Genomic DNA, 23438 nt, shown 5'->3' with positions numbered 1-23438 from the left:
GGCGTATTATTCTTCTTTTTCTTCTTTTTTTTCGTCTAATGCATACCCCATCAGTGCAGCAATGCTTATTCAATACCGCCAGCAGATGGAGACACTGGGGGATAATTTTCTAAGGATTTATACTGATTTTTCCTGTCTGAATTTGTCGCACAGAAAGTTGCAGGCCAAATATGTGTGACATTTCTGCGACTTTAGCTTCTAGAGCATTTTTACAACATTATACATAGGTGCTGAATACATAAAAAGCGACTGTTCAGCGACAGACAAGTCGCATCGGCTGAAAGTAGGCCAAAATGTCAGTCCATGTTGGAGCAGGTTTAGATACAGTCTAAAGCATAGATCTCAAAGTCTGTGCACAGAATTTAGCAAGGGCCTCGCACCTTCTGATGCATCAGGTAGGTGCACAATAGCATAGCCTAACCCTCTGTACTTTGGTCTATATTGATGCGGGACATAGACAGCCAGCTGATGACCAATCCATTAGTGCAATGGATGGCTGGAAGCATTTGTCTTTGCCTTTGCAATACCACAGAAGCAATGCATGGTCAATGTACAGCAATGACACACCTGTGTGAACAGCCAGGAGACCCCCCCCCCCCCCCATGTTATGTTACATAGTTACATAGTTAGTACGGTCGAAAAAAGACATATGTCCATCAAGTTCAACCAGGGAATTAAGGGGTAGGGGTGTGGCGCGATATTGGGGAAGGGATGAGATTTTATATTTCTTCATAAGCATTAATCTTATTTTGTCAATTAGGAACATTCAGCACCCACCCGCTATCAAGGCAGCTGCCTATCATGTCATGCCCTACCTGCACAGGTGTGCTGGCTACTCAAATGATCCAATTAAGGAGGCCATTTAGTCAGCAGCAGCAGAAGTCCTGTGCCTGGACGCTCCAACAGGGGCCAGACACAAGCAGAAGTAGAAGCAGCAGAAGCAGCAGCAGCACCACCTTTTGTTTTTTGGCTGCAGCAGCAGCAAGGCCCACAGGGCTGGCTAGCTGGCTAGCCAGCAAGCAGGTAGCAATGAAAGTAGGAATCTTTCTTTTTAACCCTGTAAGGGGGTGGTGCACTGTACCCGAAGATACTGCCATATCGGGTCAATGCATAGGGCGACGGAAGCAAGCTTCGAAATCGGCCCCCGTTCTCAAAAATCCATTTAATATATGGTCCCCAGATAGGGGACGTATCAGATATTAAACTGATAAGAACAGATACTACACTTGATCTTAGCCAAAAGGCCGAGAAGCGATAACCGTGAAAGGGGCGGGCCCAACAAGGTCCCCTTCATGGGCACTATCACTGCTTGCTGTCAGGGAGGCTGCCAGACAATTTTCCATGCACACTCTGGGCTGGGGGGCAGTCAACCACCAGTACACACAGCAGAACCTAAACCCATACCATTATTGCTAAGCAGCAAGACAGGGGCCCATTGCACTCCCACGGGGCCTTTTTAAATGCAATCCATAACCCGGATTTGCCAGGAACCCTTCTTACTCCTCCTACTTGCATGTGACACTGGGCTTAGGATCTGCATAGGAAACACACACACAAGCACACACCTACCTTTGTTGCCTGCAGATGCCTCCTTGGCTGTCCCCAAACGGTATCAAACCAACACCCACGGGAAGCTGTAAGCATAGAGGACATGCCTGCACCCCATTGGACTTACCTGTGTGGGTTAAATCCGGGTTATTTGACAACCTATGGCGGTGATGGTTCTGGTCAGGCAGAGCAGTGCTGATGCTCCTCATAAAGCTGTCGCTGCTGTGAAGGTTCTAGGTGACATCACAAATCCCTATGGTTACATACACAACAAAGCTGGGTTGTTGTTGTTTACACTCTGCAAGGCCTGTGGAAGTGAGTGACATCATAGCACTGTAGTTCTGAGGGTTCAAGATGGATGCAACAATCTCCTGTTGCTTCTATGAAGGCCGTAATAGACGACATCACCAAACAGCTCCATAGTCACATACACAGCAAAGGAGAGATGTTGTTTACACCTAGTGATGTCAGTGGTATTGAGTGACATCACAGCACAGTGCTAAGGCTCCTGGGCCTGGACACAGCAGCGGCTGCAATATCTCAACGGAGAATACGTTTATATCTATGTGTGTGTGTGCGCATATATATATATATATATATATATATATATATATATATATATATTTCTCCGCCGAAATCACTTTTAAACCCATTTCCACCTTTTTTTCCCTTCTCTTCCTCTTACTTTTTTTTCACGTTTTTTTACGTTTTTCTCCTTTTCGCCTCTTTTCTGGGCGTATTATTCTTTTTCTTCTTTTTTTTCGTCTAATGCATACCCCATCAGTGCAGCAATGCTTATTCAATACCGCCAGCAGATGGAGACACTGGGGGATAATTTTCTAAGGATTTATACTGATTTTTCCTGTCTGAATTTGTCGCACAGAAAGTTGCAGGCCAAATATGTGTGACATTTCTGCGACTTTAGCTTCTAGAGCATTTTTACAACATTATACATAGGTGCTGAATACATAAAAAGCGACTGTTCAGCGACAGACAAGTCGCATCGGCTGAAAGTAGGCCAGAATGTCAGTCCATGTTGGAGCAGGTTTAGATACAGTCTAAAGCATAGATCTCAAAGTCTGTGCACAGAATTTAGCAAGGGCCTCGCACCTTCTGATGCATCAGGTAGGTGCACAATAGCATAGCCTAACCCTCTGTACTTTGGTCTATATTGATGCGGGACATAGACAGCCAGCTGATGACCAATCCATTAGTGCAATGGATGGCTGGAAGCATTTGTCTTTGCCTTTGCAATACCACAGAAGCAATGCATGGTCAATGTACAGCAATGACACACCTGTGTGAACAACCAGGAGACCCCCCCCACCCCCCATGTTATGTTACATAGTTACATAGTTAGTACGGTCGAAAAAAGACATATGTCCATCAAGTTCAACCAGGGAATTAAGGGGTAGGGGTGTGGCGCGATATTGGGGAAGGGATGAGATTTTATATTTCTTCATAAGCATTAATCTTATTTTGTCAATTAGGAACATTCAGCACCCACCCGCTATCAAGGCAGCTGCCTATCATGTCATGCCCTACCTGCACAGGTGTGCTGGCTACTCAAATGATCCAATTAAGGAGGCCATTTAGTCAGCAGCAGCAGAAGTCCTGTGCCTGGACGCTCCAACAGGGGCCAGACACAAGCAGAAGCAGAAGCAGCAGAAGCAGCAGCAGCACCACCTTTTGTTTTTTGGCTGCAGCAGCAGCAAGGCCCACAGGGCTGGCTAGCTGGCTAGCCAGCAAGCAGGTAGCAATGAAAGTAGGAATCTTTCTTTTTAACCCTGTAAGGGGGTGGTGCACTGTACCCGAAGATACTGCCATATCGGGTCAATGCATAGGGCGACGGAAGCAAGCTTCGAAATCGGCCCCCGTTCTCAAAAATCCATTTAATATATGGTCCCCAGATAGGGGACGTATCAGATATTAAACTGATAAGAACAGATACTACACTTGATCTTAGCCAAAAGGCCGAGAAGCGATAACCGTGAAAGGGGCGGGCCCAACAAGGTCCCCTTCATGGGCACTATCACTGCTTGCTGTCAGGGAGGCTGCCAGACAATTTTCCATGCACACTCTGGGCTGGGGGGCAGTCAACCACCAGTACACACAGCAGAACCTAAACCCATACCATTATTGCTAAGCAGCAAGACAGGGGCCCATTGCACTCCCACGGGGCCTTTTTAAATGCAATCCATAACCCGGATTTGCCAGGAACCCTTCTTACTCCTCCTACTTGCATGTGACACTGGGCTTAGGATCTGCATAGGAAACACACACACAAGCACACACCTACCTTTGTTGCCTGCAGATGCCTCCTTGGCTGTCCCCAAACGGTATCAAACCAACACCCACGGGAAGCTGTAAGCATAGAGGACATGCCTGCACCCCATTGGACTTACCTGTGTGGGTTAAATCCGGGTTATTTGACAACCTATGGCGGTGATGGTTCTGCTCAGGCAGAGCAGTGCTGATGCTCCTCATAAAGCTGTCGCTGCTGTGAAGGTTCTAGGTGACATCACAAATCCCTATGGTTACATACACAACAAAGCTGGGTTGTTGTTGTTTACACTCTGCAAGGCCTGTGGAAGTGAGTGACATCATAGCACTGTAGTTCTGAGGGTTCTAGATGGATGCAACAATCTCCTGTTGCTTCTATGAAGGCCGTAATAGACAACATCACCAAACAGCTCCATAGTCACATACACAGCAAAGGAGAGATGTTGTTTACACCTAGTGATGTCAGTGGTATTGAGTGACATCACAGCACAGTGCTAAGGCTCCTGGGCCTGGACACAGCAGCGGCTGCAATATCTCAACGGAGAATACGTTTATATCTATGTGTGTGTGTGCGCATATATATATATATATATATATATATATATATATATATATATATATTTCTCCGCCGAAATCACTTTTAAACCCATTTCCACCTTTTTTTCCCTTCTCTTCCTCTTACTTTTTTTTCACGTTTTTTTACGTTTTTCTCCTTTTCGCCTCTTTTCTGGGCGTATTATTCTTCTTTTTCTTCTTTTTTTTCGTCTAATGCATACCCCATCAGTGCAGCAATGCTTATTCAATACCGCCAGCAGATGGAGACACTGGGGGATAATTTTCTAAGGATTTATACTGATTTTTCCTGTCTGAATTTGTCGCACAGAAAGTTGCAGGCCAAATATGTGTGACATTTCTGCGACTTTAGCTTCTAGAGCATTTTTACAACATTATACATAGGTGCTGAATACATAAAAAGCGACTGTTCAGCGACAGACAAGTCGCATCGGCTGAAAGTAGGCCAGAATGTCAGTCCATGTTGGAGCAGGTTTAGATACAGTCTAAAGCATAGATCTCAAAGTCTGTGCACAGAATTTAGCAAGGGCCTCGCACCTTCTGATGCATCAGGTAGGTGCACAATAGCATAGCCTAACCCTCTGTACTTTGGTCTATATTGATGCGGGACATAGACAGCCAGCTGATGACCAATCCATTAGTGCAATGGATGGCTGGAAGCATTTGTCTTTGCCTTTGCAATACCACAGAAGCAATGCATGGTCAATGTACAGCAATGACACACCTGTGTGAACAGCCAGGAGACCCCCCCCCCCCCCCCATGTTATGTTACATAGTTACATAGTTAGTACGGTCGAAAAAAGACATATGTCCATCAAGTTCAACCAGGGAATTAAGGGGTAGGGGTGTGGCGCGATATTGGGGAAGGGATGAGATTTTATATTTCTTCATAAGCATTAATCTTATTTTGTCAATTAGGAACATTCAGCACCCACCCGCTATCAAGGCAGCTGCCTATCATGTCATGCCCTACCTGCACAGGTGTGCTGGCTACTCAAATGATCCAATTAAGGAGGCCATTTAGTCAGCAGCAGCAGAAGTCCTGTGCCTGGACGCTCCAACAGGGGCCAGACACAAGCAGAAGCAGAAGCAGCAGAAGCAGCAGCAGCACCACCTTTTGTTTTTTGGCTGCAGCAGCAGCAAGGCCCACAGGGCTGGCTAGCTGGCTAGCCAGCAAGCAGGTAGCAATGAAAGTAGGAATCTTTCTTTTTAACCCTGTAAGGGGGTGGTGCACTGTACCCGAAGATACTGCCATATCGGGTCAATGCATAGGGCGACGGAAGCAAGCTTCGAAATCGGCCCCCGTTCTCAAAAATCCATTTAATATATGGTCCCCAGATAGGGGACGTATCAGATATTAAACTGATAAGAACAGATACTACACTTGATCTTAGCCAAAAGGCCGAGAAGCGATAACCGTGAAAGGGGCGGGCCCAACAAGGTCCCCTTCATGGGCACTATCACTGCTTGCTGTCAGGGAGGCTGCCAGACAATTTTCCATGCACACTCTGGGCTGGGGGGCAGTCAACCACCAGTACACACAGCAGAACCTAAACCCATACCATTATTGCTAAGCAGCAAGACAGGGGCCCATTGCACTCCCACGGGGCCTTTTTAAATGCAATCCATAACCCGGATTTGCCAGGAACCCTTCTTACTCCTCCTACTTGCATGTGACACTGGGCTTAGGATCTGCATAGGAAACACACACACAAGCACACACCTACCTTTGTTGCCTGCAGATGCCTCCTTGGCTGTCCCCAAACGGTATCAAACCAACACCCACGGGAAGCTGTAAGCATAGAGGACATGCCTGCACCCCATTGGACTTACCTGTGTGGGTTAAATCCGGGTTATTTGACAACCTATGGCGGTGATGGTTCTGCTCAGGCAGAGCAGTGCTGATGCTCCTCATAAAGCTGTCGCTGCTGTGAAGGTTCTAGGTGACATCACAAATCCCTATGGTTACATACACAACAAAGCTGGGTTGTTGTTGTTTACACTCTGCAAGGCCTGTGGAAGTGAGTGACATCATAGCACTGTAGTTCTGAGGGTTCAAGATGGATGCAACAATCTCCTGTTGCTTCTATGAAGGCCGTAATAGACGACATCACCAAACAGCTCCATAGTCACATACACAGCAAAGGAGAGATGTTGTTTACACCTAGTGATGTCAGTGGTATTGAGTGACATCACAGCACAGTGCTAAGGCTCCTGGGCCTGGACACAGCAGCGGCTGCAATATCTCAACGGAGAATACGTTTATATCTATGTGTGTGTGTGCGCATATATATATATATATATATATATATATATATATATATATATTTCTCCGCCGAAATCACTTTTAAACCCATTTCCACCTTTTTTTCCCTTCTCTTCCTCTTACTTTTTTTTCACGTTTTTTTACGTTTTTCTCCTTTTCGCCTCTTTTCTGGGCGTATTATTCTTCTTTTTCTTCTTTTTTTTCGTCTAATGCATACCCCATCAGTGCAGCAATGCTTATTCAATACCGCCAGCAGATGGAGACACTGGGGGATAATTTTCTAAGGATTTATACTGATTTTTCCTGTCTGAATTTGTCGCACAGAAAGTTGCAGGCCAAATATGTGTGACATTTCTGCGACTTTAGCTTCTAGAGCATTTTTACAACATTATACATAGGTGCTGAATACATAAAAAGCGACTGTTCAGCGACAGACAAGTCGCATCGGCTGAAAGTAGGCCAGAATGTCAGTCCACGTTGGAGCAGGTTTAGATACAGTCTAAAGCATAGATCTCAAAGTCTGTGCACAGAATTTAGCAAGGGCCTCGCACCTTCTGATGCATCAGGTAGGTGCACAATAGCATAGCCTAACCCTCTGTACTTTGGTCTATATTGATGCGGGACATAGACAGCCAGCTGATGACCAATCCATTAGTGCAATGGATGGCTGGAAGCATTTGTCTTTGCCTTTGCAATACCACAGAAGCAATGCATGGTCAATGTACAGCAATGACACACCTGTGTGAACAGCCAGGAGACCCCCCCCCCCCCCCCCATGTTATGTTACATAGTTACATAGTTAGTACGGTCGAAAAAAGACATATGTCCATCAAGTTCAACCAGGGAATTAAGGGGTAGGGGTGTGGCGCGATATTGGGGAAGGGATGAGATTTTATATTTCTTCATAAGCATTAATCTTATTTTGTCAATTAGGAACATTCAGCACCCACCTGCTATCAAGGCAGCTGCCTATCATGTCATGCCCTACCTGCACAGGTGTGCTGGCTACTCAAATGATCCAATTAAGGAGGCCATTTAGTCAGCAGCAGCAGAAGTCCTGTGCCTGGACGCTCCAACAGGGGCCAGACACAAGCAGAAGCAGAAGCAGCAGAAGCAGCAGCAGCACCACCTTTTGTTTTTTGGCTGCAGCAGCAGCAAGGCCCACAGGGCTGGCTAGCTGGCTAGCCAGCAAGCAGGTAGCAATGAAAGTAGGAATCTTTCTTTTTAACCCTGTAAGGGGGTGGTGCACTGTACCCGAAGATACTGCCATATCGGGTCAATGCATAGGGCGACGGAAGCAAGCTTCGAAATCGGCCCCCGTTCTCAAAAATCCATTTAATATATGGTCCCCAGATAGGGGACGTATCAGATATTAAACTGATAAGAACAGATACTACACTTGATCTTAGCCAAAAGGCCGAGAAGCGATAACCGTGAAAGGGGCGGGCCCAACAAGGTCCCCTTCATGGGCACTATCACTGCTTGCTGTCAGGGAGGCTGCCAGACAATTTTCCATGCACACTCTGGGCTGGGGGGCAGTCAACCACCAGTACACACAGCAGAACCTAAACCCATACCATTATTGCTAAGCAGCAAGACAGGGGCCCATTGCACTCCCACGGGGCCTTTTTAAATGCAATCCATAACCCGGATTTGCCAGGAACCCTTCTTACTCCTCCTACTTGCATGTGACACTGGGCTTAGGATCTGCATAGGAAACACACACACAAGCACACACCTACCTTTGTTGCCTGCAGATGCCTCCTTGGCTGTCCCCAAACGGTATCAAACCAACACCCACGGGAAGCTGTAAGCATAGAGGACATGCCTGCACCCTATTGGACTTACCTGTGTGGGTTAAATCCGGGTTATTTGACAACCTATGGCGGTGATGGTTCTGCTCAGGCAGAGCAGTGCTGATGCTCCTCATAAAGCTGTCGCTGCTGTGAAGGTTCTAGGTGACATCACAAATCCCTATGGTTACATACACAACAAAGCTGGGTTGTTGTTGTTTACACTCTGCAAGGCCTGTGGAAGTGAGTGACATCATAGCACTGTAGTTCTGAGGGTTCAAGATGGATGCAACAATCTCCTGTTGCTTCTATGAAGGCCGTAATAGACGACATCACCAAACAGCTCCATAGTCACATACACAGCAAAGGAGAGATGTTGTTTACACCTAGTGATGTCAGTGGTATTGAGTGACATCACAGCACAGTGCTAAGGCTCCTGGGCCTGGACACAGCAGCGGCTGCAATATCTCAACGGAGAATACGTTTATATCTATGTGTGTGTGTGCGCATATATATATATATATATATATATATATATATATATATATATATATATATTTCTCCGCCGAAATCACTTTTAAACCCATTTCCACCTTTTTTTCCCTTCTCTTCCTCTTACTTTTTTTTCACGTTTTTTTACGTTTTTCTCCTTTTCGCCTCTTTTCTGGGCGTATTATTCTTCTTTTTCTTCTTTTTTTTCGTCTAATGCATACCCCATCAGTGCAGCAATGCTTATTCAATACCGCCAGCAGATGGAGACACTGGGGGATAATTTTCTAAGGATTTATACTGATTTTTCCTGTCTGAATTTGTCGCACAGAAAGTTGCAGGCCAAATATGTGTGACATTTCTGCGACTTTAGCTTCTAGAGCATTTTTACAACATTATACATAGGTGCTGAATACATAAAAAGCGACTGTTCAGCGACAGACAAGTCGCATCGGCTGAAAGTAGGCCAGAATGTCAGTCCATGTTGGAGCAGGTTTAGATACAGTCTAAAGCATAGATCTCAAAGTCTGTGCACAGAATTTAGCAAGGGCCTCGCACCTTCTGATGCATCAGGTAGGTGCACAATAGCATAGCCTAACCCTCTGTACTTTGGTCTATATTGATGCGGGACATAGACAGCCAGCTGATGACCAATCCATTAGTGCAATGGATGGCTGGAAGCATTTGTCTTTGCCTTTGCAATACCACAGAAGCAATGCATGGTCAATGTACAGCAATGACACACCTGTGTGAACAGCCAGGAGACCCCCCCCCCCCCCCCATGTTATGTTACATAGTTACATAGTTAGTACGGTCGAAAAAAGACATATGTCCATCAAGTTCAACCAGGGAATTAAGGGGTAGGGGTGTGGCGCGATATTGGGGAAGGGATGAGATTTCATATTTCTTCATAAGCATTAATCTTATTTTGTCAATTAGGAACATTCAGCACCCACCCGCTATCAAGGCAGCTGCCTATCATGTCATGCCCTACCTGCACAGGTGTGCTGGCTACTCAAATGATCCAATTAAGGAGGCCATTTAGTCAGCAGCAGCAGAAGTCCTGTGCCTGGACGCTCCAACAGGGGCCAGACACAAGCAGAAGCAGAAGCAGCAGAAGCAGCAGCAGCACCACCTTTTGTTTTTTGGCTGCAGCAGCAGCAAGGCCCACAGGGCTGGCTAGCTGGCTAGCCAGCAAGCAGGTAGCAATGAAAGTAGGAATCTTTCTTTTTAACCCTGTAAGGGGGTGGTGCACTGTACCCGAAGATACTGCCATATCGGGTCAATGCATAGGGCGACGGAAGCAAGCTTCGAAATCGGCCCCCGTTCTCAAAAATCCATTTAATATATGGTCCCCAGATAGGGGACGTATCAGATATTAAACTGATAAGAACAGATACTACACTTGATCTTAGCCAAAAGGCCGAGAAGCGATAACCGTGAAAGGGGCGGGCCCAACAAGGTCCCCTTCATGGGCACTATCACTGCTTGCTGTCAGGGAGGCTGCCAGACAATTTTCCATGCACACTCTGGGCTGGGGGGCAGTCAACCACCAGTACACACAGCAGAACCTAAACCCATACCATTATTGCTAAGCAGCAAGACAGGGGCCCATTGCACTCCCACGGGGCCTTTTTAAATGCAATCCATAACCCGGATTTGCCAGGAACCCTTCTTACTCCTCCTACTTGCATGTGACACTGGGCTTAGGATCTGCATAGGAAACACACACACAAGCACACACCTACCTTTGTTGCCTGCAGATGCCTCCTTGGCTGTCCCCAAACGGTATAAAACCAACACCCACGGGAAGCTGTAAGCATAGAGGACATGCCTGCACCCCATTGGACTTACCTGTGTGGGTTAAATCCGGGTTATTTGACAACCTATGGCGGTGATGGTTCTGCTCAGGCAGAGCAGTGCTGATGCTCCTCATAAAGCTGTCGCTGCTGTGAAGGTTCTAGGTGACATCACAAATCCCTATGGTTACATACACAACAAAGCTGGGTTGTTGTTGTTTACACTCTGCAAGGCCTGTGGAAGTGAGTGACATCATAGCACTGTAGTTCTGAGGGTTCAAGATGGATGCAACAATCTCCTGTTGCTTCTATGAAGGCCGTAATAGACGACATCACCAAACAGCTCCATAGTCACATACACAGCAAAGGAGAGATGTTGTTTACACCTAGTGATGTCAGTGGTATTGAGTGACATCACAGCACAGTGCTAAGGCTCCTGGGCCTGGACACAGCAGCGGCTGCAATATCTCAACGGAGAATACGTTTATATCTATGTGTGTGTGTGCGCATATATATATATATATATATATATATATATATATATATATATATATTTCTCCGCCGAAATCACTTTTAAACCCATTTCCACCTTTTTTTCCCTTCTCTTCCTCTTACTTTTTTTTCACGTTTTTTTACGTTTTTCTCCTTTTCGCCTCTTTTCTGGGCGTATTATTCTTCTTTTTCTTCTTTTTTTTCGTCTAATGCATACCCCATCAGTGCAGCAATGCTTATTCAATACCGCCAGCAGATGGAGACACTGGGGGATAATTTTCTAAGGATTTATACTGATTTTTCCTGTCTGAATTTGTCGCACAGAAAGTTGCAGGCCAAATATGTGTGACATTTCTGCGACTTTAGCTTCTAGAGCATTTTTACAACATTATACATAGGTGCTGAATACATAAAAAGCGACTGTTCAGCGACAGACAAGTCGCATCGGCTGAAAGTAGGCCAGAATGTCAGTCCATGTTGGAGCAGGTTTAGATACAGTCTAAAGCATAGATCTCAAAGTCTGTGCACAGAATTTAGCAAGGGCCTCGCACCTTCTGATGCATCAGGTAGGTGCACAATAGCATAGCCTAACCCTCTGTACTTTGGTCTATATTGATGCGGGACATAGACAGCCAGCTGATGACCAATCCATTAGTGCAATGGATGGCTGGAAGCATTTGTCTTTGCCTTTGCAATACCACAGAAGCAATGCATGGTCAATGTACAGCAATGACACACCTGTGTGAACAGCCAGGAGACCCCCCCCCCCCCCCCCCCATGTTATGTTACATAGTTACATAGTTAGTACGGTCGAAAAAAGACATATGTCCATCAAGTTCAACCAGGGAATTAAGGGGTAGGGGTGTGGCGCGATATTGGGGAAGGGATGAGATTTTATATTTCTTCATAAGCATTAATCTTATTTTGTCAATTAGGAACATTCAGCACCCACCCGCTATCAAGGCAGCTGCCTATCATGTCATGCCCTACCTGCACAGGTGTGCTGGCTACTCAAATGATCCAATTAAGGAGGCCATTTAGTCAGCAGCAGCAGAAGTCCTGTGCCTGGACGCTCCAACAGGGGCCAGACACAAGCAGAAGCAGAAGCAGCAGAAGCAGCAGCAGCACCACCTTTTGTTTTTTGGCTGCAGCAGCAGCAAGGCCCACAGGGCTGGCTAGCTGGCTAGCCAGCAAGCAGGTAGCAATGAAAGTAGGAATCTTTCTTTTTAACCCTGTAAGGGGGTGGTGCACTGTACCCGAAGATACTGCCATATCGGGTCAATGCATAGGGCGACGGAAGCAAGCTTCGAAATCGGCCCCCGTTCTCAAAAATCCATTTAATATATGGTCCCCAGATAGGGGACGTATCAGATATTAAACTGATAAGAACAGATACTACACTTGATCTTAGCCAAAAGGCCGAGAAGCGATAACCGTGAAAGGGGCGGGCCCAACAAGGTCCCCTTCATGGGCACTATCACTGCTTGCTGTCAGGGAGGCTGCCAGACAATTTTCCATGCACACTCTGGGCTGGGGGGCAGTCAACCACCAGTACACACAGCAGAACCTAAACCCATACCATTATTGCTAAGCAGCAAGACAGGGGCCCATTGCACTCCCACGGGGCCTTTTTAAATGCAATCCATAACCCGGATTTGCCAGGAACCCTTCTTACTCCTCCTACTTGCATGTGACACTGGGCTTAGGATCTGCATAGGAAACACACACACAAGCACACACCTACCTTTGTTGCCTGCAGATGCCTCCTTGGCTGTCCCCAAACGGTATCAAACCAACACCCACGGGAAGCTGTAAGCATAGAGGACATGCCTGCACCCTATTGGACTTACCTGTGTGGGTTAAATCCGGGTTATTTGACAACCTATGGCGGTGATGGTTCTGCTCAGGCAGAGCAGTGCTGATGCTCCTCATAAAGCTGTCGCTGCTGTGAAGGTTCTAGGTGACATCACAAATCCCTATGGTTACATACACAACAAAGCTGGGTTGTTGTTGTTTACACTCTGCAAGGCCTGTGGAAGTGAGTGACATCATAGCACTGTAGTTCTGAGGGTTCAAGATGGATGCAACAATCTCCTGTTGCTTCTATGAAGGCCGTAATAGACGACATCACCAAACAGCTCCATAGTCACATACACAGCAAAGGAGAGATGTTGTTTACACCTAGTGATGTCAGTGGTATTGAGTGACATCACAGCACAGTGCTAAGGCTCCTGGGCCTGGACACAGCAGCGGCTGCAATATCTCAACGGAGAATACGTTTATATCTATGTGTGTGTGTGCGCATATATATATATATATATATATATATATATATATATATATATATATTTCTCCGCCGAAATCACTTTTAAACCCATTTCCACCTTTTTTTCCCTTCTCTTCCTCTTACTTTTTTTTCACGTTTTTTTTACGTTTTTCTCCTTTTCGCCTCTTTTCTGGGCGTATTATTCTTCTTTTTCTTCTTTTTTTTCGTCTAATGCATACCCCATCAGTGCAGCAATGCTTATTCAATACCGCCAGCAGATGGAGACACTGGGGGATAATTTTCTAAGGATTTATACTGATTTTTCCTGTCTGAATTTGTCGCACAGAAAGTTGCAGGCCAAATATGTGTGACATTTCTGCGACTTTAGCTTCTAGAGCATTTTTACAACATTATACATAGGTGCTGAATACATAAAAAGCGACTGTTCAGCGACAGACAAGTCGCATCGGCTGAAAGTAGGCCAGAATGTCAGTCCATGTTGGAGCAGGTTTAGATACAGTCTAAAGCATAGATCTCAAAGTCTGTGCACAGAATTTAGCAAGGGCCTCGCACCTTCTGATGCATCAGGTAGGTGCACAATAGCATAGCCTAACCCTCTGTACTTTGGTCTATATTGATGCGGGACATAGACAGCCAGCTGATGACCAATCCATTAGTGCAATGGATGGCTGGAAGCATTTGTCTTTGCCTTTGCAATACCACAGAAGCAATGCATGGTCAATGTACAGCAATGACACACCTGTGTGAACAGCCAGGAGACCCCCCCCCCCCCATGTTATGTTACATAGTTACATAGTTAGTACGGTCGAAAAAAGACATATGTCCATCAAGTTCAACCAGGGAATTAAGGGGTAGGGGTGTGGCGCGATATTGGGGAAGGGATGAGATTTTATATTTCTTCATAAGCATTAATCTTATTTTGTCAATTAGGAACATTCAGCACCCACCCGCTATCAAGGCAGCTGCCTATCATGTCATGCCCTACCTGCACAGGTGTGCTGGCTACTCAAATGATCCAATTAAGGAGGCCATTTAGTCAGCAGCAGCAGAAGTCCTGTGCCTGGACGCTCCAACAGGGGCCAGACACAAGCAGAAGCAGAAGCAGCAGAAGCAGCAGCAGCACCACCTTTTGTTTTTTGGCTGCAGCAGCAGCAAGGCCCACAGGGCTGGCTAGCTGGCTAGCCAGCAAGCAGGTAGCAATGAAAGTAGGAATCTTTCTTTTTAACCCTGTAAGGGGGTGGTGCACTGTACCCGAAGATACTGCCATATCGGGTCAATGCATAGGGCGACGGAAGCAAGCTTCGAAATCGGCCCCCGTTCTCAAAAATCCATTTAATATATGGTCCCCAGATAGGGGACGTATCAGATATTAAACTGATAAGAACAGATACTACACTTGATCTTAGCCAAAAGGCCGAGAAGCGATAACCGTGAAAGGGGCGGGCCCAACAAGGTCCCCTTCATGGGCACTATCACTGCTTGCTGTCAGGGAGGCTGCCAGACAATTTTCCATGCACACTCTGGGCTGGGGGGCAGTCAACCACCAGTACACACAGCAGAACCTAAACCCATACCATTATTGCTAAGCAGCAAGACAGGGGCCCATTGCACTCCCACGGGGCCTTTTTAAATGCAATCCATAACCCGGATTTGCCAGGAACCCTTCTTACTCCTCCTACTTGCATGTGACACTGGGCTTAGGATCTGCATAGGAAACACACACACAAGCACACACCTACCTTTGTTGCCTGCAGATGCCTCCTTGGCTGTCCCCAAACGGTATCAAACCAACACCCACGGGAAGCTGTAAGCATAGAGGACATGCCTGCACCCCATTGGACTTACCTGTGTGGGTTAAATCCGGGTTATTTGACAACCTATGGCGGTGATGGTTCTGCTCAGGCAGAGCAGTGCTGATGCTCCTCATAAAGCTGTCGCTGCTGTGAAGGTTCTAGGTGACATCACAAATCCCTATGGTTACATACACAACAAAGCTGGGTTGTTGTTGTTTACACTCTGCAAGGCCTGTGGAAGTGAGTGACATCATAGCACTGTAGTTCTGAGGGTTCAAGATGGATGCAACAATCTCCTGTTGCTTCTATGAAGGCCGTAATAGACGACATCACCAAACAGCTCCATAGTCACATACACAGCAAAGGAGAGATGTTGTTTACACCTAGTGATGTCAGTGGTATTGAGTGACATCACAGCACAGTGCTAAGGCTCCTGGGCCTGGACACAGCAGCGGCTGCAATATCTCAACGGAGAATACGTTTATATCTATGTGTGTGTGTGCGCATATATATATATATATATATATATATATATATATATATATATATATATTTCTCCGCCGAAATCACTTTTAAACCCATTTCCACCTTTTTTTCCCTTCTCTTCCTCTTACTTTTTTTTCACGTTTTTTTACGTTTTTCTCCTTTTCGCCTCTTTTCTGGGCGTATTATTCTTCTTTTTCTTCTTTTTTTTCGTCTAATGCATACCCCATCAGTGCAGCAATGCTTATTCAATACCGCCAGCAGATGGAGACACTGGGGGATAATTTTCTAAGGATTTATACTGATTTTTCCTGTCTGAATTTGTCGCACAGAAAGTTGCAGGCCAAATATGTGTGACATTTCTGCGACTTTAGCTTCTAGAGCATTTTTACAACATTATACATAGGTGCTGAATACATAAAAAGCGACTGTTCAGCGACAGACAAGTCGCATCGGCTGAAAGTAGGCCAGAATGTCAGTCCATGTTGGAGCAGGTTTAGATACAGTCTAAAGCATAGATCTCAAAGTCTGTGCACAGAATTTAGCAAGGGCCTCGCACCTTCTGATGCATCAGGTAGGTGCACAATAGCATAGCCTAACCCTCTGTACTTTGGTCTATATTGATGCGGGACATAGACAGCCAGCTGATGACCAATCCATTAGTGCAATGGATGGCTGGAAGCATTTGTCTTTGCCTTTGCAATACCACAGAAGCAATGCATGGTCAATGTACAGCAATGACACACCTGTGTGAACAGCCAGGAGACCCCCCCCCCCCCCCATGTTATGTTACATAGTTACATAGTTAGTACGGTCGAAAAAAGACATATGTCCATCAAGTTCAACCAGGGAATTAAGGGGTAGGGGTGTGGCGCGATATTGGGGAAGGGATGAGATTTTATATTTCTTCATAAGCATTAATCTTATTTTGTCAATTAGGAACATTCAGCACCCACCCGCTATCAAGGCAGCTGCCTATCATGTCATGCCCTACCTGCACAGGTGTGCTGGCTACTCAAATGATCCAATTAAGGAGGCCATTTAGTCAGCAGCAGCAGAAGTCCTGTGCCTGGACGCTCCAACAGGGGCCAGACACAAGCAGAAGCAGAAGCAGCAGAAGCAGCAGCAGCACCACCTTTTGTTTTTTGGCTGCAGCAGCAGCAAGGCCCACAGGGCTGGCTAGCTGGCTAGCCAGCAAGCAGGTAGCAATGAAAGTAGGAATCTTTCTTTTTAACCCTGTAAGGGGGTGGTGCACTGTACCCGAAGATACTGCCATATCGGGTCAATGCATAGGGCGACGGAAGCAAGCTTCGAAATCGGCCCCCGTTCTCAAAAATCCATTTAATATATGGTCCCCAGATAGGGGACGTATCAGATATTAAACTGATAAGAACAGATACTACACTTGATCTTAGCCAAAAGGCCGAGAAGCGATAACCGTGAAAGGGGCGGGCCCAACAAGGTCCCCTTCATGGGCACTATCACTGCTTGCTGTCAGGGAGGCTGCCAGACAATTTTCCATGCACACTCTGGGCTGGGGGGCAGTCAACCACCAGTACACACAGCAGAACCTAAACCCATACCATTATTGCTAAGCAGCAAGACAGGGGCCCATTGCACTCCCACGGGGCCTTTTTAAATGCAATCCATAACCCGGATTTGCCAGGAACCCTTCTTACTCCTCCTACTTGCATGTGACACTGGGCTTAGGATCTGCATAGGAAACACACACACAAGCACACACCTACCTTTGTTGCCTGCAGATGCCTCCTTGGCTGTCCCCAAACGGTATCAAACCAACACCCACGGGAAGCTGTAAGCATAGAGGACATGCCTGCACCCCATTGGACTTACCTGTGTGGGTTAAATCCGGGTTATTTGACAACCTATGGCGGTGATGGTTCAGCTCAGGCAGAGCAGTGCTGATGCTCCTCATAAAGCTGTCGCTGCTGTGAAGGTTCTAGGTGACATCACAAATCCCTATGGTTACATACACAACAAAGCTGGGTTGTTGTTGTTTACACTCTGCAAGGCCTGTGGAAGTGAGTGACATCATAGCACTGTAGTTCTGAGGGTTCAAGATGGATGCAACAATCTCCTGTTGCTTCTATGAAGGCCGTAATAGACGACATCACCAAACAGCTCCATAGTCACATACACAGCAAAGGAGAGATGTTGTTTACACCTAGTGATGTCAGTGGTATTGAGTGACATCACAGCACAGTGCTAAGGCTCCTGGGCCTGGACACAGCAGCGGCTGCAATATCTCAACGGAGAATACGTTTATATCTATGTGTGTGTGTGCGCATATATATATATATATATATATATATATATATATATATATATATTTCTCCGCCGAAATCACTTTTAAACCCATTTCCACCTTTTTTTCCCTTCTCTTCCTCTTACTTTTTTTTCACGTTTTTTTACGTTTTTCTCCTTTTCGCCTCTTTTCTGGGCGTATTATTCTTCTTTTTCTTCTTTTTTTTCGTCTAATGCATACCCCATCAGTGCAGCAATGCTTATTCAATACCGCCAGCAGATGGAGACACTGGGGGATAATTTTCTAAGGATTTATACTGATTTTTCCTGTCTGAATTTGTCGCACAGAAAGTTGCAGGCCAAATATGTGTGACATTTCTGCGACTTTAGCTTCTAGAGCATTTTTACAACATTATACATAGGTGCTGAATACATAAAAAGCGACTGTTCAGCGACAGACAAGTCGCATCGGCTGAAAGTAGGCCAGAATGTCAGTCCATGTTGGAGCAGGTTTAGATACAGTCTAAAGCATAGATCTCAAAGTCTGTGCACAGAATTTAGCAAGGGCCTCGCACCTTCTGATGCATCAGGTAGGTGCACAATAGCATAGCCTAACCCTCTGTACTTTGGTCTATATTGATGCGGGACATAGACAGCCAGCTGATGACCAATCCATTAGTGCAATGGATGGCTGGAAGCATTTGTCTTTGCCTTTGCAATACCACAGAAGCAATGCATGGTCAATGTACAGCAATGACACACCTGTGTGAACAGCCAGGAGACCCCCCCCCCCCCCATGTTATGTTACATAGTTACATAGTTAGTACGGTCGAAAAAAGACATATGTCCATCAAGTTCAACCAGGGAATTAAGGGGTAGGGGTGTGGCGCGATATTGGGGAAGGGATGAGATTTTATATTTCTTCATAAGCATTAATCTTATTTTGTCAATTAGGAACATTCAGCACCCACCCGCTATCAAGGCAGCTGCCTATCATGTCATGCCCTACCTGCACAGGTGTGCTGGCTACTCAAATGATCCAATTAAGGAGGCCATTTAGTCAGCAGCAGCAGAAGTCCTGTGCCTGGACGCTCCAACAGGGGCCAGACACAAGCAGAAGCAGAAGCAGCAGAAGCAGCAGCAGCACCACCTTTTGTTTTTTGGCTGCAGCAGCAGCAAGGCCCACAGGGCTGGCTAGCTGGCTAGCCAGCAAGCAGGTAGCAATGAAAGTAGGAATCTTTCTTTTTAACCCTGTAAGGGGGTGGTGCACTGTACCCGAAGATACTGCCATATCGGGTCAATGCATAGGGCGACGGAAGCAAGCTTCGAAATCGGCCCCCGTTCTCAAAAATCCATTTAATATATGGTCCCCAGATAGGGGACGTATCAGATATTAAACTGATAAGAACAGATACTACACTTGATCTTAGCCAAAAGGCCGAGAAGCGATAACCGTGAAAGGGGCGGGCCCAACAAGGTCCCCTTCATGGGCACTATCACTGCTTGCTGTCAGGGAGGCTGCCAGACAATTTTCCATGCACACTCTGGGCTGGGGGGCAGTCAACCACCAGTACACACAGCAGAACCTAAACCCATACCATTATTGCTAAGCAGCAAGACAGGGGCCCATTGCACTCCCACGGGGCCTTTTTAAATGCAATCCATAACCCGGATTTGCCAGGAACCCTTCTTACTCCTCCTACTTGCATGTGACACTGGGCTTAGGATCTGCATAGGAAACACACACACAAGCACACACCTACCTTTGTTGCCTGCAGATGCCTCCTTGGCTGTCCCCAAACGGTATCAAACCAACACCCACGGGAAGCTGTAAGCATAGAGGACATGCCTGCACCCCATTGGACTTACCTGTGTGGGTTAAATCCGGGTTATTTGACAACCTATGGCGGTGATGGTTCTGCTCAGGCAGAGCAGTGCTGATGCTCCTCATAAAGCTGTCGCTGCTGTGAAGGTTCTAGGTGACATCACAAATCCCTATGGTTACATACACAACAAAGCTGGGTTGTTGTTGTTTACACTCTGCAAGGCCTGTGGAAGTGAGTGACATCATAGCACTGTAGTTCTGAGGGTTCAAGATGGATGCAACAATCTCCTGTTGCTTCTATGAAGGCCGTAATAGACGACATCACCAAACAGCTCCATAGTCACATACACAGCAAAGGAGAGATGTTGTTTACACCTAGTGATGTCAGTGGTATTGAGTGACATCACAGCACAGTGCTAAGGCTCCTGGGCCTGGACACAGCAGCGGCTGCAATATCTCAACGGAGAATACGTTTATATCTATGTGTGTGTGTGCGCATATATATATATATATATATATATATATATATATATATATTTCTCCGCCGAAATCACTTTTAAACCCATTTCCACCTTTTTTTCCCTTCTCTTCCTCTTACTTTTTTTTCACGTTTTTTTACGTTTTTCTCCTTTTCGCCTCTTTTCTGGGCGTATTATTCTTCTTTTTCTTCTTTTTTTTCGTCTAATGCATACCCCATCAGTGCAGCAATGCTTATTCAATACCGCCAGCAGATGGAGACACTGGGGGATAATTTTCTAAGGATTTATACTGATTTTTCCTGTCTGAATTTGTCGCACAGAAAGTTGCAGGCCAAATATGTGTGACATTTCTGCGACTTTAGCTTCTAGAGCATTTTTACAACATTATACATAGGTGCTGAATACATAAAAAGCGACTGTTCAGCGACAGACAAGTCGCATCGGCTGAAAGTAGGCCAGAATGTCAGTCCATGTTGGAGCAGGTTTAGATACAGTCTAAAGCATAGATCTCAAAGTCTGTGCACAGAATTTAGCAAGGGCCTCGCACCTTCTGATGCATCAGGTAGGTGCACAATAGCATAGCCTAACCCTCTGTACTTTGGTCTATATTGATGCGGGACATAGACAGCCAGCTGATGACCAATCCATTAGTGCAATGGATGGCTGGAAGCATTTGTCTTTGCCTTTGCAATACCACAGAAGCAATGCATGGTCAATGTACAGCAATGACACACCTGTGTGAACAGCCAGGAGACCCCCCCCCCCCCCCCATGTTATGTTACATAGTTACATAGTTAGTACGGTCGAAAAAAGACATATGTCCATCAAGTTCAACCAGGGAATTAAGGGGTAGGGGTGTGGCGCGATATTGGGGAAGGGATGAGATTTTATATTTCTTCATAAGCATTAATCTTATTTTGTCAATTAGGAACATTCAGCACCCACCCGCTATCAAGGCAGCTGCCTATCATGTCATGCCCTACCTGCACAGGTGTGCTGGCTACTCAAATGATCCAATTAAGGAGGCCATTTAGTCAGCAGCAGCAGAAGTCCTGTGCCTGGACGCTCCAACAGGGGCCAGACACAAGCAGAAGCAGAAGCAGCAGAAGCAGCAGCAGCACCACCTTTTGTTTTTTGGCTGCAGCAGCAGCAAGGCCCACAGGGCTGGCTAGCTGGCTAGCCAGCAAGCAGGTAGCAATGAAAGTAGGAATCTTTCTTTTTAACCCTGTAAGGGGGTGGTGCACTGTACCTGAAGATACTGCCATATCGGGTCAATGCATAGGGCGACGGAAGCAAGCTTCGAAATCGGCCCCCGTTCTCAAAAATCCATTTAATATATGGTCCCCAGATAGGGGACGTATCAGATATTAAACTGATAAGAACAGATACTACACTTGATCTTAGCCAAAAGGCCGAGAAGCGATAACCGTGAAAGGGGCGGGCCCAACAAGGTCCCCTTCATGGGCACTATCACTGCTTGCTGTCAGGGAGGCTGCCAGACAATTTTCCATGCACACTCTGGGCTGGGGGGCAGTCAACCACCAGTACACACAGCAGAACCTAAACCCATACCATTATTGCTAAGCAGCAAGACAGGGGCCCATTGCACTCCCACGGGGCCTTTTTAAATGCAATCCATAACCCGGATTTGCCAGGAACCCTTCTTACTCCTCCTACTTGCATGTGACACTGGGCTTAGGATCTGCATAGGAAACACACACACAAGCACACACCTACCTTTGTTGCCTGCAGATGCCTCCTTGGCTGTCCCCAAACGGTATCAAACCAACACCCACGGGAAGCTGTAAGCATAGAGGACATGCCTGCACCCCATTGGACTTACCTGTGTGGGTTAAATCCGGGTTATTTGACAACCTATGGCGGTGATGGTTCTGCTCAGGCAGAGCAGTGCTGATGCTCCTCATAAAGCTGTCGCTGCTGTGAAGGTTCTAGGTGACATCACAAATCCCTATGGTTACATACACAACAAAGCTGGGTTGTTGTTGTTTACACTCTGCAAGGCCTGTGGAAGTGAGTGACATCATAGCACTGTAGTTCTGAGGGTTCAAGATGGATGCAACAATCTCCTGTTGCTTCTATGAAGGCCGTAATAGACGACATCACCAAACAGCTCCATAGTCACATACACAGCAAAGGAGAGATGTTGTTTACACCTAGTGATGTCAGTGGTATTGAGTGACATCACAGCACAGTGCTAAGGCTCCTGGGCCTGGACACAGCAGCGGCTGCAATATCTCAACGGAGAATACGTTTATATCTATGTGTGTGTGTGCGCATATATATATATATATATATATATATATATATATATATATATATATATTTCTCCGCCGAAATCACTTTTAAACCCATTTCCACCTTTTTTTCCCTTCTCTTCCTCTTACTTTTTTTTCACGTTTTTTTACGTTTTTCTCCTTTTCGCCTCTTTTCTGGGCGTATTATTCTTCTTTTTCTTCTTTTTTTTCGTCTAATGCATACCCCATCAGTGCAGCAATGCTTATTCAATACCGCCAGCAGATGGAGACACTGGGGGATAATTTTCTAAGGATTTATACTGATTTTTCCTGTCTGAATTTGTCGCACAGAAAGTTGCAGGCCAAATATGTGTGACATTTCTGCGACTTTAGCTTCTAGAGCATTTTTACAACATTATACATAGGTGCTGAATACATAAAAAGCGACTGTTCAGCGACAGACAAGTCGCATCGGCTGAAAGTAGGCCAGAATGTCAGTCCATGTTGGAGCAGGTTTAGATACAGTCTAAAGCATAGATCTCAAAGTCTGTGCACAGAATTTAGCAAGGGCCTCGCACCTTCTGATGCATCAGGTAGGTGCACAATAGCATAGCCTAACCCTCTGTACTTTGGTCTATATTGATGCGGGACATAGACAGCCAGCTGATGACCAATCCATTAGTGCAATGGATGGCTGGAAGCATTTGTCTTTGCCTTTGCAATACCACAGAAGCAATGCATGGTCAATGTACAGCAATGACACACCTGTGTGAACAGCCAGGAGACCCCCCCCCCCCCCATGTTATGT

General features: G+C 46.1%; 10 non-coding genes across 10 annotated transcripts; all 10 read right to left on the bottom strand.

Moving 5' to 3' along the window:
- Nucleotides 1-1065: 1065 nt before the first annotated feature.
- LOC130343614 (U2 spliceosomal RNA) lies at nt 1066-1256 on the bottom strand. The gene has a single exon (XR_008882899.1). It is a non-coding gene; the product is annotated as a U2 spliceosomal RNA (small nuclear RNA).
- A 2087-nt stretch (nt 1257-3343) lies between these two features.
- LOC130343613 (U2 spliceosomal RNA) lies at nt 3344-3534 on the bottom strand. Its single transcript, XR_008882898.1, has one exon. It is a non-coding gene; the product is annotated as a U2 spliceosomal RNA (small nuclear RNA).
- A 2093-nt stretch (nt 3535-5627) lies between these two features.
- On the bottom strand, nt 5628-5818 carry LOC130343611 (U2 spliceosomal RNA). The gene has a single exon (XR_008882896.1). It is a non-coding gene; the product is annotated as a U2 spliceosomal RNA (small nuclear RNA).
- A 2090-nt stretch (nt 5819-7908) lies between these two features.
- On the bottom strand, nt 7909-8099 carry LOC130343610 (U2 spliceosomal RNA). The gene has a single exon (XR_008882895.1). It is a non-coding gene; the product is annotated as a U2 spliceosomal RNA (small nuclear RNA).
- Nucleotides 8100-10196: 2097 nt separating this feature from the next.
- On the bottom strand, nt 10197-10387 carry LOC130343609 (U2 spliceosomal RNA). Its single transcript, XR_008882894.1, has one exon. It is a non-coding gene; the product is annotated as a U2 spliceosomal RNA (small nuclear RNA).
- A 2096-nt stretch (nt 10388-12483) lies between these two features.
- LOC130343608 (U2 spliceosomal RNA) lies at nt 12484-12674 on the bottom strand. Its single transcript, XR_008882893.1, has one exon. It is a non-coding gene; the product is annotated as a U2 spliceosomal RNA (small nuclear RNA).
- A 2091-nt stretch (nt 12675-14765) lies between these two features.
- On the bottom strand, nt 14766-14956 carry LOC130343606 (U2 spliceosomal RNA). Its single transcript, XR_008882892.1, has one exon. It is a non-coding gene; the product is annotated as a U2 spliceosomal RNA (small nuclear RNA).
- A 2094-nt stretch (nt 14957-17050) lies between these two features.
- Nucleotides 17051-17241, bottom strand: LOC130343605 (U2 spliceosomal RNA). Its single transcript, XR_008882891.1, has one exon. It is a non-coding gene; the product is annotated as a U2 spliceosomal RNA (small nuclear RNA).
- A 2089-nt stretch (nt 17242-19330) lies between these two features.
- On the bottom strand, nt 19331-19521 carry LOC130343604 (U2 spliceosomal RNA). Its single transcript, XR_008882890.1, has one exon. It is a non-coding gene; the product is annotated as a U2 spliceosomal RNA (small nuclear RNA).
- A 2087-nt stretch (nt 19522-21608) lies between these two features.
- On the bottom strand, nt 21609-21799 carry LOC130343558 (U2 spliceosomal RNA). Its single transcript, XR_008882857.1, has one exon. It is a non-coding gene; the product is annotated as a U2 spliceosomal RNA (small nuclear RNA).
- Nucleotides 21800-23438: the final 1639 nt, after the last annotated feature.

This window comes from Hyla sarda, unplaced genomic scaffold (genome assembly GCF_029499605.1).
Source record: "Hyla sarda isolate aHylSar1 unplaced genomic scaffold, aHylSar1.hap1 scaffold_687, whole genome shotgun sequence".
Lineage (NCBI taxonomy): Eukaryota > Metazoa > Chordata > Amphibia > Anura > Hylidae > Hyla > Hyla sarda.
The sequence above is the reverse complement of the archived record's forward strand: the minus strand, read 5'-3'. Positions and strand labels throughout refer to the sequence as shown.